The 14,650-nt window shown below is 36.8% G+C and overlaps 1 long non-coding RNA gene across 1 annotated transcript in view; it reads right to left on the bottom strand.

Moving 5' to 3' along the window:
- The window catches only part of LOC132597376 (uncharacterized), a 122,420-nt gene extending 108,503 nt beyond the window's left edge, over positions 1 to 13,917 (bottom strand). Inside the window, exon 1 of the long non-coding RNA XR_009564148.1 lies at positions 13,784 to 13,917. This is a non-coding gene — a long non-coding RNA (uncharacterized lncRNA). The remainder of the gene's footprint in view (positions 1 to 13,783) is intronic.
- Positions 13,918 to 14,650: the final 733 nt, after the last annotated feature.

Raw genomic sequence — 14,650 nt, 5'->3', positions numbered from 1 at the left:
TAGAGCCCGCGAGCCACAACTACTGAAGCCCGCACGCCTAGAGCCTCTTCTCCGCAAAAAGAGAAGCCACCGCAATGAGAAGCCCGTGCATCGCAACAAACAGTAGCCCCCACTCTCCACAACTAGAGAAAGCCCGTAAGCAGTAACAAAGACCCAACGCAGCCATAAATTAACTAATTAATTAAAAAAAGAAGGGAAAGGCTTCCCTGGTGGCGCAGTGGTTGAGAGTCCGCCTGTCGATGCAGGGGACACGGGTTCGTGCCCCGGTCCGGGAAGATCCCACATGCCGCGGAGCGGCTGGGCCTGTGAGCCATGGCCGCTGAGCCTGCGCGTCCAGAGCCTGTGCTCCACAACGGGAGAGGCCACAACAGTGAGAGGCTTGCGTACCACAAAAAAAAAAAAAAAAGTCTACAAATAACAAATGCTGGAGAGGGTGTGGAGAAAAGGGTACCCTCCTACACTATAGGTGGGAATGTAAATTTGTACAGCTGCTATGGAGAACAGTATGGACGTTCCTTAAAAAACTAAAAATAGAACTACCATATGATCCAGTAATCCCACTCCTGGGCATATATCTGGAGAAAAGTCTAATTCAAAACAATACGTGCATCTCAATGTTCATTGCAGCACTATTTACAATAACCAAGACATGGAAGCCACCTAACTGTCTATTGACAGAGGAATGGATAAAGAAGATGTGATACATATACATACAATGGAATATTACTCAGCCATACAAAAGAATGAAATAATGCCATTTGCAGCAACATGAGTGGACCTAGAGATTATCGTGCTAAGTGAAGTAAGTCGGACAAAGACAAATATCCTGTGATATCACTTATATGTGGAATCTGAAACATGATACAAATGAACTTATCTACAAATCAGAAATAGACTAACAGACACAGAGACCAAACTTATGGCTACTAAAGGGGAAAGGGGGAGATATAAATTAGGAGTTTGGGATTAGCGGATGCACATGACTGTATATAAAATAGATAAACAACAAGGACCCACTGTATAGCACAGGAAAACTATATTCAATGTCTTGTGATAAACCATAATGGAAAAGAATATGAAAATGAATATATATACAAGTATAACTGAATTGCTTTGCTGTACAGTAGAAATCAACACAACATTGTAAATCAACTAAACTTCAATAAAATAAATTTTTAGAAAAAGGAAAAAGAACTGGTGTTTCTTGGAATTGGGATGTATCAGTGAGGATGTAGAAAAATGAGCAGGTACTGAAGATATTTTTGAACAGAGCTGAAATGTCTTGCTAATAACTTGGATACAGGGGCTTAAGAAATGGAAGGAATCAAGGATGAGCCCCAGGTTTTGAGTCTGAGCACCTGGGGAAATGCTGTTTCCTGGAGGGATATGGTGAGTGTTAGTCATCAAGAATTTTATTTTCCATATTAAAGGGGAAGTGCATATTATACATCCAGTTAGAATGTCAAGTAGGCAGCAAACATGTGAGTTTGAAGATCAGTGGAGTTATCAGGATGGAGGTAACCTGTGAAGCCATGAGGTAGCTAAGATCACAGATTGGAAAATGCGGGGAGAAGAGTCAGAATGAGCCTGGGGTGCTCCAACCCTTCTCAGAGCCAGCCAAGAAGACCGAGGTGTGCTCATCAATGTTGTAAGACGTCAGCTCTTTCAACGTTCAGATCCATCCCAACCTCAACTAGGCAAAATTAAACACATCTTCCTCTGAACCAAACCTGGTCACCCTGAGTAATGTCCTCCATGACAAGTCACATTCAGTATCTTCACTACTCTGGTCAGTTTTGCCTTTCACATAACAACTGAATATATGCTGTTCTCTCTCTCTCTCCATGTGTGTGTGCAGAGGGGGAATTTCTGTCTCTCCATCTCTTTCTCTACCTCTGCTTTGGTCCCTACCCTCCTAAGGCATCACATGGGTCAATCTTCTAAGTGGTGACTGTCTCTGGTCTTCCCCTTCAATCCCTGTCACATCTGCTGTCATAATGGTGTTTGAAATGTAAATTAGCCTTTAGCCTTCCTTTCTCAAAAGATTTTCATGAGCCCATTGCCTTTAGAATTTGAAAGTTCAAACTCTCTTGCTTAGCTTTATGATCTTCTATAACTTGAAGAATGACCCTCTTTTCCCAAAGCATCTTATTGCATACATTTAGATCAATAAAGCTCAAACTTATATGTCCTTTTCCATGCTCTTTTCCTCTTCTAGAACTTCACTGTTAGCATGGTAGTTACTAGCCTCACATTGCTATATAAATTACATTAATTAGAGTTAAAATTTTAGGTTTTCAGTCACACTAGCCACAATTAAAATGCTTATTAGCCTCATGTGTAAGTGTAGAACATTTTCATCATCACAGACACTGTTCTATGGGATAGTAACGATCTAGTGCAAATTTTGGGCATTTTCCACTAAATAATTTTCTACAAAATGAAGGTATTGATAAAGTGTCACTGGAAACAATACTTTAAGGATTTCCCCCTCTCAGTCTCAGAAATCAGATGCCTCTCCTCAGTGTTACTATAACACAGGCATACATCTATTTTACAGCATTTAAATTACCAGCTGAAATAACTTACTAAATAACTAACCTAAATTAACTCACTAACTTACAAATTATAACTGCTTTAATTTATTTTCTGTGTTTACTTCATAAAAATAAACTATGATATATGTGTAGACACTGAGGTGATTTCATTAATCACATTAAACCCAAGGCCCATATCTCTTCCCATCATTAGAAAAATGGAAAGGTATTGCTATGATTGACATAGACTAACCATAATCTGTCCTCTGGGATGAGCCACATTACTCTGCAAACAAAATCAGAGTTCTGAAGCAAGGAAGAACAGAGAATGATCTTATGCAGATAACCAAGAGGTTTGCCATAATCATAAAGCCATGGTAGTTACTAAAACTGATATGCAATTATAGATATAGGTACTTTAAGAAATGATTGTGGTTATTGAAATGAAAAAAGAAACAAAATACTCTATTTTTTCTCTTGTATCCTTGAAGTACTTCTTAGCCTTTCTTCAATGTACTTTATGACTTCATAATAAAATTTTACCACTATAAAATGTCACTCTTTGTATCTGGTAATAGTTATTTCCTTGCACTCACTTTTATCTGATATTACTAAAGCTACTCCAGTTGTTTTCTTACTAGGGTACATGTTATATCTATTTTCCATCCTTTTGGTTTTAATCCGAGTGTCTTTATATGTAATGTTTTCCAGCTTTATTGTGGTATGATTGACAAAGGAAAATTGTATATATTTAACATGTACAAGGTGATGTTTTGGTACACATATTAAATGTGAGGTGATCATCACAATCAATTTAATTAGCATATTCATCACCTCACATAGTTACCTTTGTGTTTCTGTTGAGAACATATTACGTCTACTCTCTTATTAAACTTCAAGTATACAATAAATTGCTGTTGACTATAGCCATCATCTGTACACTAGATCAACAGAACAATTTGTCTTATAACTGAAAGTTGGTACTCTTTGGCCAATATCTCCCCATTTCTCCCATGGCTCAGCTCCTGATAACACCATTCTACCCTTCTCATTATTATAAGTTCAATTCTTTTAGATTCCAAATACAACTAAAATCATGCAGTACTTCTGTTTCTGGCTTATTTCACCTAGCACAATTTCTTCCAGGTTCATCTCTGTTGTGGTAAGTGGCAAAATTCCCTTCTTTTGTATGGCTGAATAGTATTCCATTCTACACATACACCATATTTTCTTTATTCATTTGTGATAACTATTTAGGTTGTTTCCATAGATTGGATATTGTAAATAATGCTGCAATAAACATGGGAGTGCAGATATCCCTTTGAGATCCAGATTTCATTTCTTTCGTTTCATTTCAGATGTGAGATTGTTGGACCACATAAATTGTTTCATTTTTAACTATTTGAGGAACCTCCATACTGTTTTCCATAATGGCTGCACCAACTTACCAATTAACATCAACCATGTAAGCGTTCCATTTTTTCCATATCCTTGGCACAGTTTGACTTTAGGCTAAAAGCCATCATAACAGGTATGAGGTGATATCTCATTATGGTTTTGGTTTGCATTTCCCTGATGATTAGTGATGCTGAGCACCTTTTCATGTACCTGTTGGTCATTTGCATGTCTTCTTTGGAAAAATGTACACTTGCGGTCTTTACCATGTTTTAATGAAGTTATTATGCATCGTGCTATGGAGTTGTATGAGTTTATGTATTTTGGACAGTAGTCCCTAACCAGATATATAATTTGCAAATTGCCTCACATTCTGTAGGTTGTCTTTGCATTTGGTTGATGGTTTCTTTTGCAGAAACCTTTTGCTTTGATGTAGTCCCACTTGTTTATTTTTGTTTTTGTTTTTTTTTGCTTGTGTTGTCAAATCAAAAAAAAAAAAAAAAAAGAAATCACCCAGACCAATGTCAAGGAGTTTTTTTCTTATGTTTTCTTCTAGGATTTTTATGGTTTCAGGTTTTATATTCAAGTCCTTGATAAATTTTGAGTTGATTTTTGTGTATGGTGTAAGGTAGTAGTACAGTTTTACTCTTTTGGATGTGGCTGTCCAGTTTTCCCAACACTATTTACTGAAGAGTATGTCCTTTCCCCATTATATATTCTTGACTCCTTCATTGTAAATTAACTGACCATATATATGTATGTGTCCTTTTCTGGGCTGTCTATTCTGTTCCATAGATCTATGTGTCTGTTTTTATGCCAGTACCATACTGTTTTGATTACCATTGCTTTGCAATATAAATTGAAATCAGAGATCACGTTGCCTCCAGCTTTCTGCTTTTTGCTCAGAATTACTTTAGCTTTTCAGATCTTTTGTGGTTCTATATGAATTTTAGAATTGTTGTTCTATTTCTGTGAAAACTGTCACTGGAATTTTCATAGGGATTGCATTGAATTTGTAGATTACTTTCAGTAGTATAAACTTTTTTTTTTTTTTGTGGTACGCGGGCCTCTCACTGTTGTGGTCTCTCCCGTTGCAGATCACAGGTTCCGGACGCACAGGCTCAGTGGCCATGGCTCACGGGCCTAGCCACTCCACGGCATGTGGGATCTTCCAGGACCGGGGCATGAACCCGTGTCCCCTGCATCGGCAGGCAGACTCTCAACCACTGCGCCACCAGGGAAGCCCTAGTATAAACATTTTAATAATACGAGTTCTTCCAATTCATAAACATGGTCTATCTTTCCATTTATTTTTGTCTTCAATCTCTTCCATCAGTATTTTATAGTTGTCCATGTACAGATCTTTTACCTCCTTGGTTAGATGTATTCCTAGATATTTTATTATTTTTGAAGCAATTCCCTTTACTTTTGATTTCCAGCAACTTGACTTTGATGTACATGAGTGCCCTTTCTTCTTCAATCCTGTTCAGGAGATATTGAGGATATTTTTCATTAAATTTGGAGACATTTTGGAAATCATATCTTCACATAATTTTTGTTTCTCAACTTCCCTCTCATCTCCTTCTGGGACTCCAGTTACATAATTGTGGACCACTACTTGACATTGTTCCACAAGTTACTGAAGCTTTTCTTTCTTTTTCACTCAGTGTTGCAATTTCAATAGCGTCTATTGATCAGTCTTCAAGTTACCTGATCTTTTCTTCAATGTCCAAACTTCTGTTAAGCCTACCTAGTAATTTTTGAACTCATACATTGCTTGTAGTTTTAAAATTTGCATTTCGTTCTTTGTTATTGTGTCTGTATCTCTAATGGCATCCCCCAATTCTTTGTCCATTATGTACATCTTTTCCTTTAAATTATTGAAATTGTTATAACAGCTATTTCAACATCTTTGTCATCTCTGTGTTTGTTTCTGTCAACTGTATTTTTCTTTTAGTTATAGATCATATTTTCTTGCTTCTTTGTATGTCTGTTATTTTTCATCATATGATTGACTTGTGGATGCTACTTTGTTGAGAGTCTGTTTCTCCTATTAGAGAATGTTGAGTTTTATTCTAGCAGTTAACGTATTTACTGATGACTTTTTAATGGTTTATATGAAAACTGAAAAAATTGAACATGTATTATTTAATCATATAGAGAAATCAGGATTGAAGGATAATTCTGTTGAAGAGCTCAACAAAACGTGTCCTTGATTTTCATTTTTACTAAAATGGTTGTCTATGATGTGATATAAATTGTCTTTTATCTATTGAAAATAAGGCGTTTATTTTGTTTTTTAGTGAAATCATACAGGAAAGGACTATCTACATTAGATAATTAACTGTAACGTGATTTAACTAGTGAGAAATATACACAAACTATTTATAACTTTTTTGTCAAAATAAAATTGTCTTATAGATAACTTTAAAACAAGGAAGCTTTTGTTTTAAGCTTTGTAAGGTCAAGTCTAAAGTAACTCTTACCCTAAGACTGAAGTAGCCTACTCACAAAATATGGTCTTTCTGGAGTCTCACTTGAATATTTGAAATGTTCCCCAAGATCTCTCCATTCTGCCTCCCCAGCACGGTTTGTCTTATGAGCTCTTTATTCAGCTCAGATTCCTCTGAAGAGTTCTTGTGGGCTTTTTATTTTTGTTTTCTTCCTTCCAGGCCTCATGGAGTCTCACTCTCCATATATACAGCTTAGTATTTGGCCAAAGACTCAAGGAAACGCCTTTGCAGACTCCCAAGCTTTCTCCTGCAGAGCTAGCTCAACTTTAGTACCTTGTCCCATAAACCCAGACACCTCAGCAAAGCTGACATCTGATCTCTGCTTCCTCTTCCCAGAAAGTCTGCTGCTCTCTGTTCCAGCTCCGCTTCCGTGGGTCAAACTTTGAAAAGTGCTCCAGGCAAAAAGCTGGGGTGACAGTGCAGCACATACCTCTTATGTTTTCCTTCTCTGAAGGATCATATCCTTATACCATCAGTTTCTAATGCTTAAAAGGAGGTGCTTCATAAATGTTATCAAGTTTTACAGTCGCTGACTGCGGAAGGGTAACTATAATACGTTCCTTGGTGATAGCTAGCGCAACACACTTTTCCAAAGCACTTATAATCATACAATCCCTGCGTCTCACATTTAGCAGTTTGCCCCAGACCTGTCACCCCACTTGAGTGAAAAAGATTCTGCTTTCCGCTGTAATCTTCTTTCAGCTCTAATCCCCACGGCCCCTCCCTCCCCAAAGTGTGCTCTATTGCCTCATTGACACTCTGCTACCTCTCCTGGCCCACAGAGTAAGGGTTCTGCTCAGCACTCTGCCTTGGCATGCCCAGCAAACAGTGCGCATGATGACGAACGCTAGCTTATAATTATTCCAAAGGAAAACGGTTTGCCACTGAGATAATGGGGGGATAATGCCTTTCTGGAACTTACATAATGTATTACTCCTTGATCTTACCTGCAATTCTACTTAGCCTGCCTTTGGTTACATGTTTATTTGTGACTGTAATGTAGTTGCCCTGCAGGATTGACAGGGAGAAGGAAAGGGAAAATTTGGAAGAGGGAAAGGAGCTGATAATTATAAAAGAGTCCTAAGACCAGTTATTCTGTTGCCTTCATATTTCTTTTTTAACACCCGATGGTGCCACCTATATTTCTTCTGCTTTTCTACCTATAATTCATATTCCAGTGTCCAGTGGGTGACTGGATGGGTGAAAGTGACTTAGATTTATTTCTTCCCTGCTCGCTGTATCACTATATATTTTTTTAGCTACTTGTTGAAGTGTTCAGTTACACTTTCAAAACGTGCAACAGAAATTCTGACTGGATGGAAATAGCTGGAAGGATATTAGAAAATATGATCAAAGTAAATTCTTTTAAGTAAAGGATTGTTTTCACTTGTAGGGGCTAGGAATTTAAACCATGAAGATCTGAGATCTAACACATTAAGTTACTGGTAGTCTCATATTTCAAAGTGTCAATTAAATAATAATGCATAACCATTCTGGTCAACAAGTATATCTATGTTTGTTATTTATTACATATTCATCATATGATATATAAGAAATCCTCAGTTACTGCATTTTCTTTTACTCTATTTTCTTTACATTGTAAGCATCTTAGCTCTTCATTTCGTTCTATCCCTCATTCTTTGTGCCAGCCAATCGCACTCGCCTATTTAATTCTTGGAATACACATCACACTATGTATCTTGCTTTTCTCTCTGCTTAGAAATCTTTTCCCATATTTCCCATAGTAGTTTCCTAGTCATCTTTCAAGTGTCAACTTGTAGAATTATTTCCTGATTTCCCAACCAAGAATAAGGTCTATTTTTAGTTGCTATACACTCTCATAGGACCCTATCCTGAGTTTCCTATACTTCTTCACTGTTCATCCTTTTAAATATATTGAAAACTCTTTAAAGGCAAAAACTGTATTTATCTCATTTGCTTCCATAGAACCCAGGATCTACCACATTGTCTTTCATGTAGCAGGCTGTCAATAAATTGGTGAATAAATGAATGGGTTTTAGGATTCCTTTGAAATAGTAATTCCATAATTTCTTAAAAGAGTCACTCTTTTATGAGCGACTGTATACACACACACAAAGGAAACCCTTTTCTATGGGCTGTAAGATGCCCTGTGTGGAACCAGAAGGTATAGACCTGCTCATCTGTGATTGGCCCACGATAATATTTAGGCCATGGCAAGGGCATCGGAATGTAACCAAGCAACTCACTAAAATGTGAGAAATTTATTTAATCACCCATATCCTTGTTCATTAAATGCTAGAAACAAATTAGGCTTTTTCCCTATGCAATTGTTTAATCTATTGTTTGGATTGATCAGAAAATTCAGCAAGAGTTGTTAAGCCCAGTGCAAGAACATATTTAATTAGAACCAAACCAGAGATAGTGGCCTCCAAGGTGATAGATTTTCAATTTAATATAATGAACATTTATTCTCTGATGCTAATTCGGGTCTTTACTTATATAAGTAAAACTCTGACATAACTACAGGCATTACGCCCTGCCCATGTTTCCCAATATATATTCATATCACACTGGGAATTCTCCAGGAACCAAACCTTGGTTAATATTTCCATGCTAACACATGTAAGGCAATTATAGGGGCTAACAGAAGTTTAAAAAAATTTAAATAGATCTTGATTCATAACTTTGAGTATTATGCTGCACATCTTGGGAGATTTCAATGTGATTTTCACCATGGTGTATTTCCACTTTTGCACTTTAAGTCTGACTTAAACTCCTTGACCTTTACTCATTTTCCTTCTCCTTGACCTTTATTCATTTTCCTTCTCTAAGACTGTGCCCTGAGTCTAAGACAAAAAGCAGTGTGGTCCACCCAGATTCCCAGGAACGCCCCCAGTAAGATTCAGATAGTTATGTTTTTTAAGAATATCACTCCTTTTTTCTCCATGACATTTCATTAAACAATAGTGATACTTTTTATTTGTTGATTATTCACTGAAAGTGAGATGCTGTGGATTAAATATTTCCTGGATATACCTGAGAAATATTACTGATATTTAGGAGAAAATGGGTCAGTCAAACATTACAGTTTTCACATGTTAGAAAAAAACAAAATACATGTTTTTTTGGTATAGAACACATTAAATAATAGTTGTATGCTTGAAATGAATACCCCAACACAATTTTTTCTCTTGTACTAAAAAATTAGAGATGTCTTTTTAATTGAAATAAAATAAATCCAAATGCTACTCAAGCAAATATATTTATATTTAATGATTCTAACACATTTACAAGATGCTGCAAGTAATTGGCATCTGGAACCTTTTTATTATATTGAGTCCTGTAACATAGCTTAAAATTTCTTCTAATGTTTAAGTAGATCATACAAGGTAAGATTGTCTAAATTATATAGTTTAGTGAATGTCATCCAAACATATCAACCTGTTTCTCATTAAGAACATAATCTGCCTTCTTATCATGATTAAGAAGAAGAAATGTTTCCAATGAAATATTTTGCCAAGTAGCTTAGTTCAAAATATTATAACTATTCATGTGGAAAATTAGAAACTACAGTACTGGTGATTCTTTTTACATTAACTTTTTTTTTTTTTTGCGGTACGCGGGCCTCTCACTGTTGTGGCCTCTCCCGTTGCGGAGCACGGGCTCCGGACGTGCAGGCTCAGCAACCATGGCTCACGGGCCCAGCAGCTCCGCGGCATGTGGGATCCTCCCGGACCGGGGCACGAATCCGCGTCCCCTGCATCGGCAGGCAGACTCTCAACCACTGCGCCACCAGGGAAGCCCTACATTAACTTTTAAACAGCCAGTGTGTACCCAGTCCCTAGTAAAATCAAGGTGTACCTTGGTCCAATTAAAATAATGTTTATCCAAAGATATGCTGGCAACAATATGTGCATTCACTACAAGTGCCGAGCATCACAAAACAGCATGATCTTTCATTCAAAAGCACAGCTCTTTGACCAGTTAAAGAATTAAGCATCAGAGAAATGTTACATGGTCCAGGGACTTATGTAATGTAGTGGAAGCTCCAGTGCTTTTTAAAATCATATCTTACATGTAGAATAAGCTTGGATAAGTCACCTAATACTAGTTAATTTCTCAAGCTTCATTATTGGAACATAGCTGTAAAATGGGAAAGCTTTTTAACCTATACATTGTGCAGAAGAAGCAGGTGTTAAGTCTGGTCACGACTGTTGGAAATGAATGCTAAGACTACGCAAAATAAAACAGCCATACGATTTTCATCAATAATAGAAATATCACTTTTTTAACAAAAGCATCCAAAATGAAAATTATGCCTAATAATAAGAGACAGACAGGAAAAATGGGAGAAATTGAGGCCATGTCGACTATTCAGCACACATAACGTAGAAATAAACGGGTCCCATTTCATTTAACGAGTATATATTGTGCACTTATAAATGTCCTTGTTTAAGTACTGTGAGGAATATAAAAATACATAATGTAAAATCCCTCTGCTCAAAGAGCATGAGAGCACCCAGCAAAAACTATATGTATCCAGCTACAGCCTTGCAATTAGGAAAAGGTTAAGGAAATTTTTTCCCCTTCTTTCCGAAATATCGCTATTTTATAACCAAAAGAACAATGCAACTTTTCCAATGATATAATTGTAGCTCAAAGTCGCTATTTTTGTTACTGCTCTTATTCTGGTTATTATTTTTTTATTAATTTTTATTGGAGTATAGTTGGTTTACAATGTTGTGTTAGTTTCTGCTGCACAGCAAAGTGAATCAGCTATATGTATACATCCCCTTCTTTTTGGATTTCCTTCCCATTTAGGTCACCACTGAAAAGATGCTCAACATCACTAATTATTAGAGAAATGTGAATCAAAACTACAATGAGGTATCACCTCATACTGGTCAGAATGGCCATCATCAAAAAAATCTACAAACAATAAATGCTGGAGAGGGTGTGGAGAGAAGGAAACCCTCCTACACGGTTGGTGGGAATGTAAATTGATACAGCCACTATGGAGAACAGTATGGAGGTTCCTTAAAAAAATCTAAGTTACTTTTTATTCATCTGTATTGGTCTAATTCTTGTACTGACTCAAAAACATTTAAAAATATAATTACAGTATGTCATGGGTCGGAGGAAAAGCATACTTAAGAGTGTGATGTCATGGAGAAAGTTCAGTACTTGGAGAGGTAAGATCTTCTTTCAGATCCAGTTCTATTACTGGTTTGATGACTGGGCAGCCGATACAAGATCTTGCTTTCCTGTCTTTACAGGTATGATATAGCAAAACAATGCACCTAACCTACATCTTATGGCTAAGAGAATTCAGTGAGAAAATATCTATAAATAGCAAACCACTCTTTAAACTTACGTTGCCATTATTATCACCTCATATCATTACTAAAGGTAACATGGTCCAGCTATGCCTACACTAAGGATTCATTCTCAGTCTAGGGACTGCTTTTAATATAGCCAACATATGCAACATGGGCATCAGTGACTGTGCCCTCCAGGAGGACAAATATGGTTCAAGAAATGCATATGTGAGGATGGTAACAGGAAAGGGATAGAAAAGTTATTAATATTTTCATCTGAAATTATCATAGCATAAAAAATTACCAGTCCTTATTTGTTGGTGACTCTAGGAGTTGGTGGGTTTGTGTGTGACTCTTTCCAGAGAGGTGTCACTTCATCTTGGTCCATGTAGTATCGTTAGAATTATACTCTAGTGTGGACCCCAAGACAGTCAGAGTACCCTCCAGGTTTTTGGAACACTTTCTGTACTAGACAACTCTGGTTTACCAGAACCAATTTCCTAAAGACCTAGGAATGACACCAGAAGAAAGAGTGTTTGTTTTTTTAGTTAAATGGATTCTTGATGAGAGAGTTATTATCTGGCAAATAAATCTCTTTAGAGTGGCAGACTAAACGACTATGACAGAATAAACGTTATTTCAGTTTCAGTCCCACTTCATTTCTTTTCGAAAGATAAATTCATAATCAGTGTAAAAGAACATACTTCAGTAACCCAGTACCTGTTTCCACTCCCCAGAACCACGCAGAGGTAGAGCCAGTACACACGCAGCCAGCCATTAAATTGAAACTCAGTCTACTAATATTTCTCTATGTTGAGGTCATGCAGATTTGTGGGTCTTTTTATTGCTACAAACCTATAATTTGCCTTAGAAATTTTTTTCAAAAATTCTCTTTCTTAATATTTGTGCCAAATACTCATATTCTAGAAACCTTCTCTGCACTTTTTTAAGCTTCTCATGTGTTCACTTCTTCTAAACGTGGACGCTTTCATACCTGAATTATAGAGTATACGCTAGCACATTGTATCCACTAGAAGATTTAAAATCCATGAAAATAAGCAGCTGTCTTTGCAGCCTCTACAGCATGAAGCAGTGTGTCAGGGTGTTTTGCACATGGCAGACAGTTAGAAAATATTTTCTAAAAGAATAAGTGGGTGAATAGATAAAAACAGCCATTTAGTAATTATTTCTAGACATAAGGGTTTCAGAGAGATTTTAGGTCAAGGACTGATTGCCATAAAATTTGTTTGCATAAAAAAAGTTACTTGTGAAGTAAACATTAATTAAACAACATTTTCAGGCAGATTTAAAAATCAATCCATAGAAATAGTTCGTTGTTTCTATTAATAACAGTATCTTTTTATAAAACAAAATGTTCTTTATAGTAACAAAAATGAGGCAGATTTTTCATTCCAAGTCTAATATGCATTAGATTATTTTAGTTATTGCTATTTATTCTATACATGATAGAAGGATAAAGCACAAACCATCAATATAGCTGCAGAATTCAACTATCTACATTCAAGAAACAGAGAGAGGGGAAAGGAGGGAGGGTGGAAAGGGTGAAAGAAATCAAAGAAAAGAAAAGAAAAAACAAAGAAAAGAAAGGAAAGGAAAGCAGGGGAGGAAGAAAAAAGGAAGGAAGGAAAGAAGGAAGGGAGGAAGGAAAGAGAGAAAAAAGAAATTTCCAGGGGTAGTAGCAACACACCCTAATTTTAACTCCCCATTTGGGAAAAAGAAACTTTCCCACAAACTTAACTCATCTGCATGTTAATGGAAAAATATTTCCATTTTGCCGACATCTATTATAGACTGTGTTTGACCCAACTCTCTGCTATTTCAGAAATAGTCATTAGAATTTAATATTGCAGTCTGTTGCATTCAGTCTGAATATTTTAATACAGAGGAGGAAATGATTCTGCAAGAGAAAATGCTGGAAAATGCTGTATTTAATTAATGCCCAAGGGAAGGCATGAAAAAGAAAACAATGGGAGTTGTCACATACTAATTTTAAACACTGTTTACCAGATTTACTTACATGTACTGTTTTAGCCTCCCACACAGCAGCGTGATTATAGCAGGGCTGTTCCACACTTGGCTTCTGAAATTCAGTGTGATAATAGGACACAAAGGATAGATGAAGAAGCTGCGCTTTAATGCAGCTAAACGCTAAGGCTTGGGGCAGACCCTCAGTATAAACACCTGCTCATATGCAAACAGATGTAAAGAACACTCTCTGCTTAATCTAGCAGAACAGCTATTTAGAGCCTTACAAGGCAGGGAGCTACTTGGCTGGTATAACACGTTTGATTCAGGCTTGATCAAGCCAGTTGAGTCCAAATTCATCTTAAAAGAGTAGTCTATACATTTTTCTTTTCTAAATGAAGAGCTGTTTCTATGAAGAAAAAGAGCATGAAAGAGTATAAGGTAGATTCTTTCTCTCCCTGTCTTCCCACGTGGTTAGAAGAGGCAGGTCGAGGTTCTGAGCTGGACTGAATTCATGTAAAAGTCGACTTAGCAAGAGGCAGAGACTCTGACATTGGACGCCACCAGTGCATCAATACGATCATATAAAAAGAAGGGGAAAAGAACTACCATGGGGATTGCTGGACTGGATGCCTTGCCTGAATGTAATCTATTTCATATTCACAATAATTCAATGAGGTAAATCTTGTCCTTATTTATCCATGAAAATTCTTAGACAAGCAATTTGCCAACCAGAACCCTAAACTGAGTCTCTACTTCAAGCCCGCGCTGCTTCCACTCATCATGCATCTTGTGAAATAGAATTGAGCTTCTTGGAGGTAACTGTATTTATTTCTGTTCATCTACCAAGTCTGACAGCCAGTCTACCGTTACACAGTCACACTGTGGTTCTATATGTTTGCAGTCCAAATGAATCTTG

Source organism: Globicephala melas, chromosome 5 (assembly GCF_963455315.2).
Source record: "Globicephala melas chromosome 5, mGloMel1.2, whole genome shotgun sequence".
Taxonomy (NCBI): domain Eukaryota; kingdom Metazoa; phylum Chordata; class Mammalia; order Artiodactyla; family Delphinidae; genus Globicephala; species Globicephala melas.
This window is presented reverse-complemented; position numbering and strand designations above follow the sequence as displayed.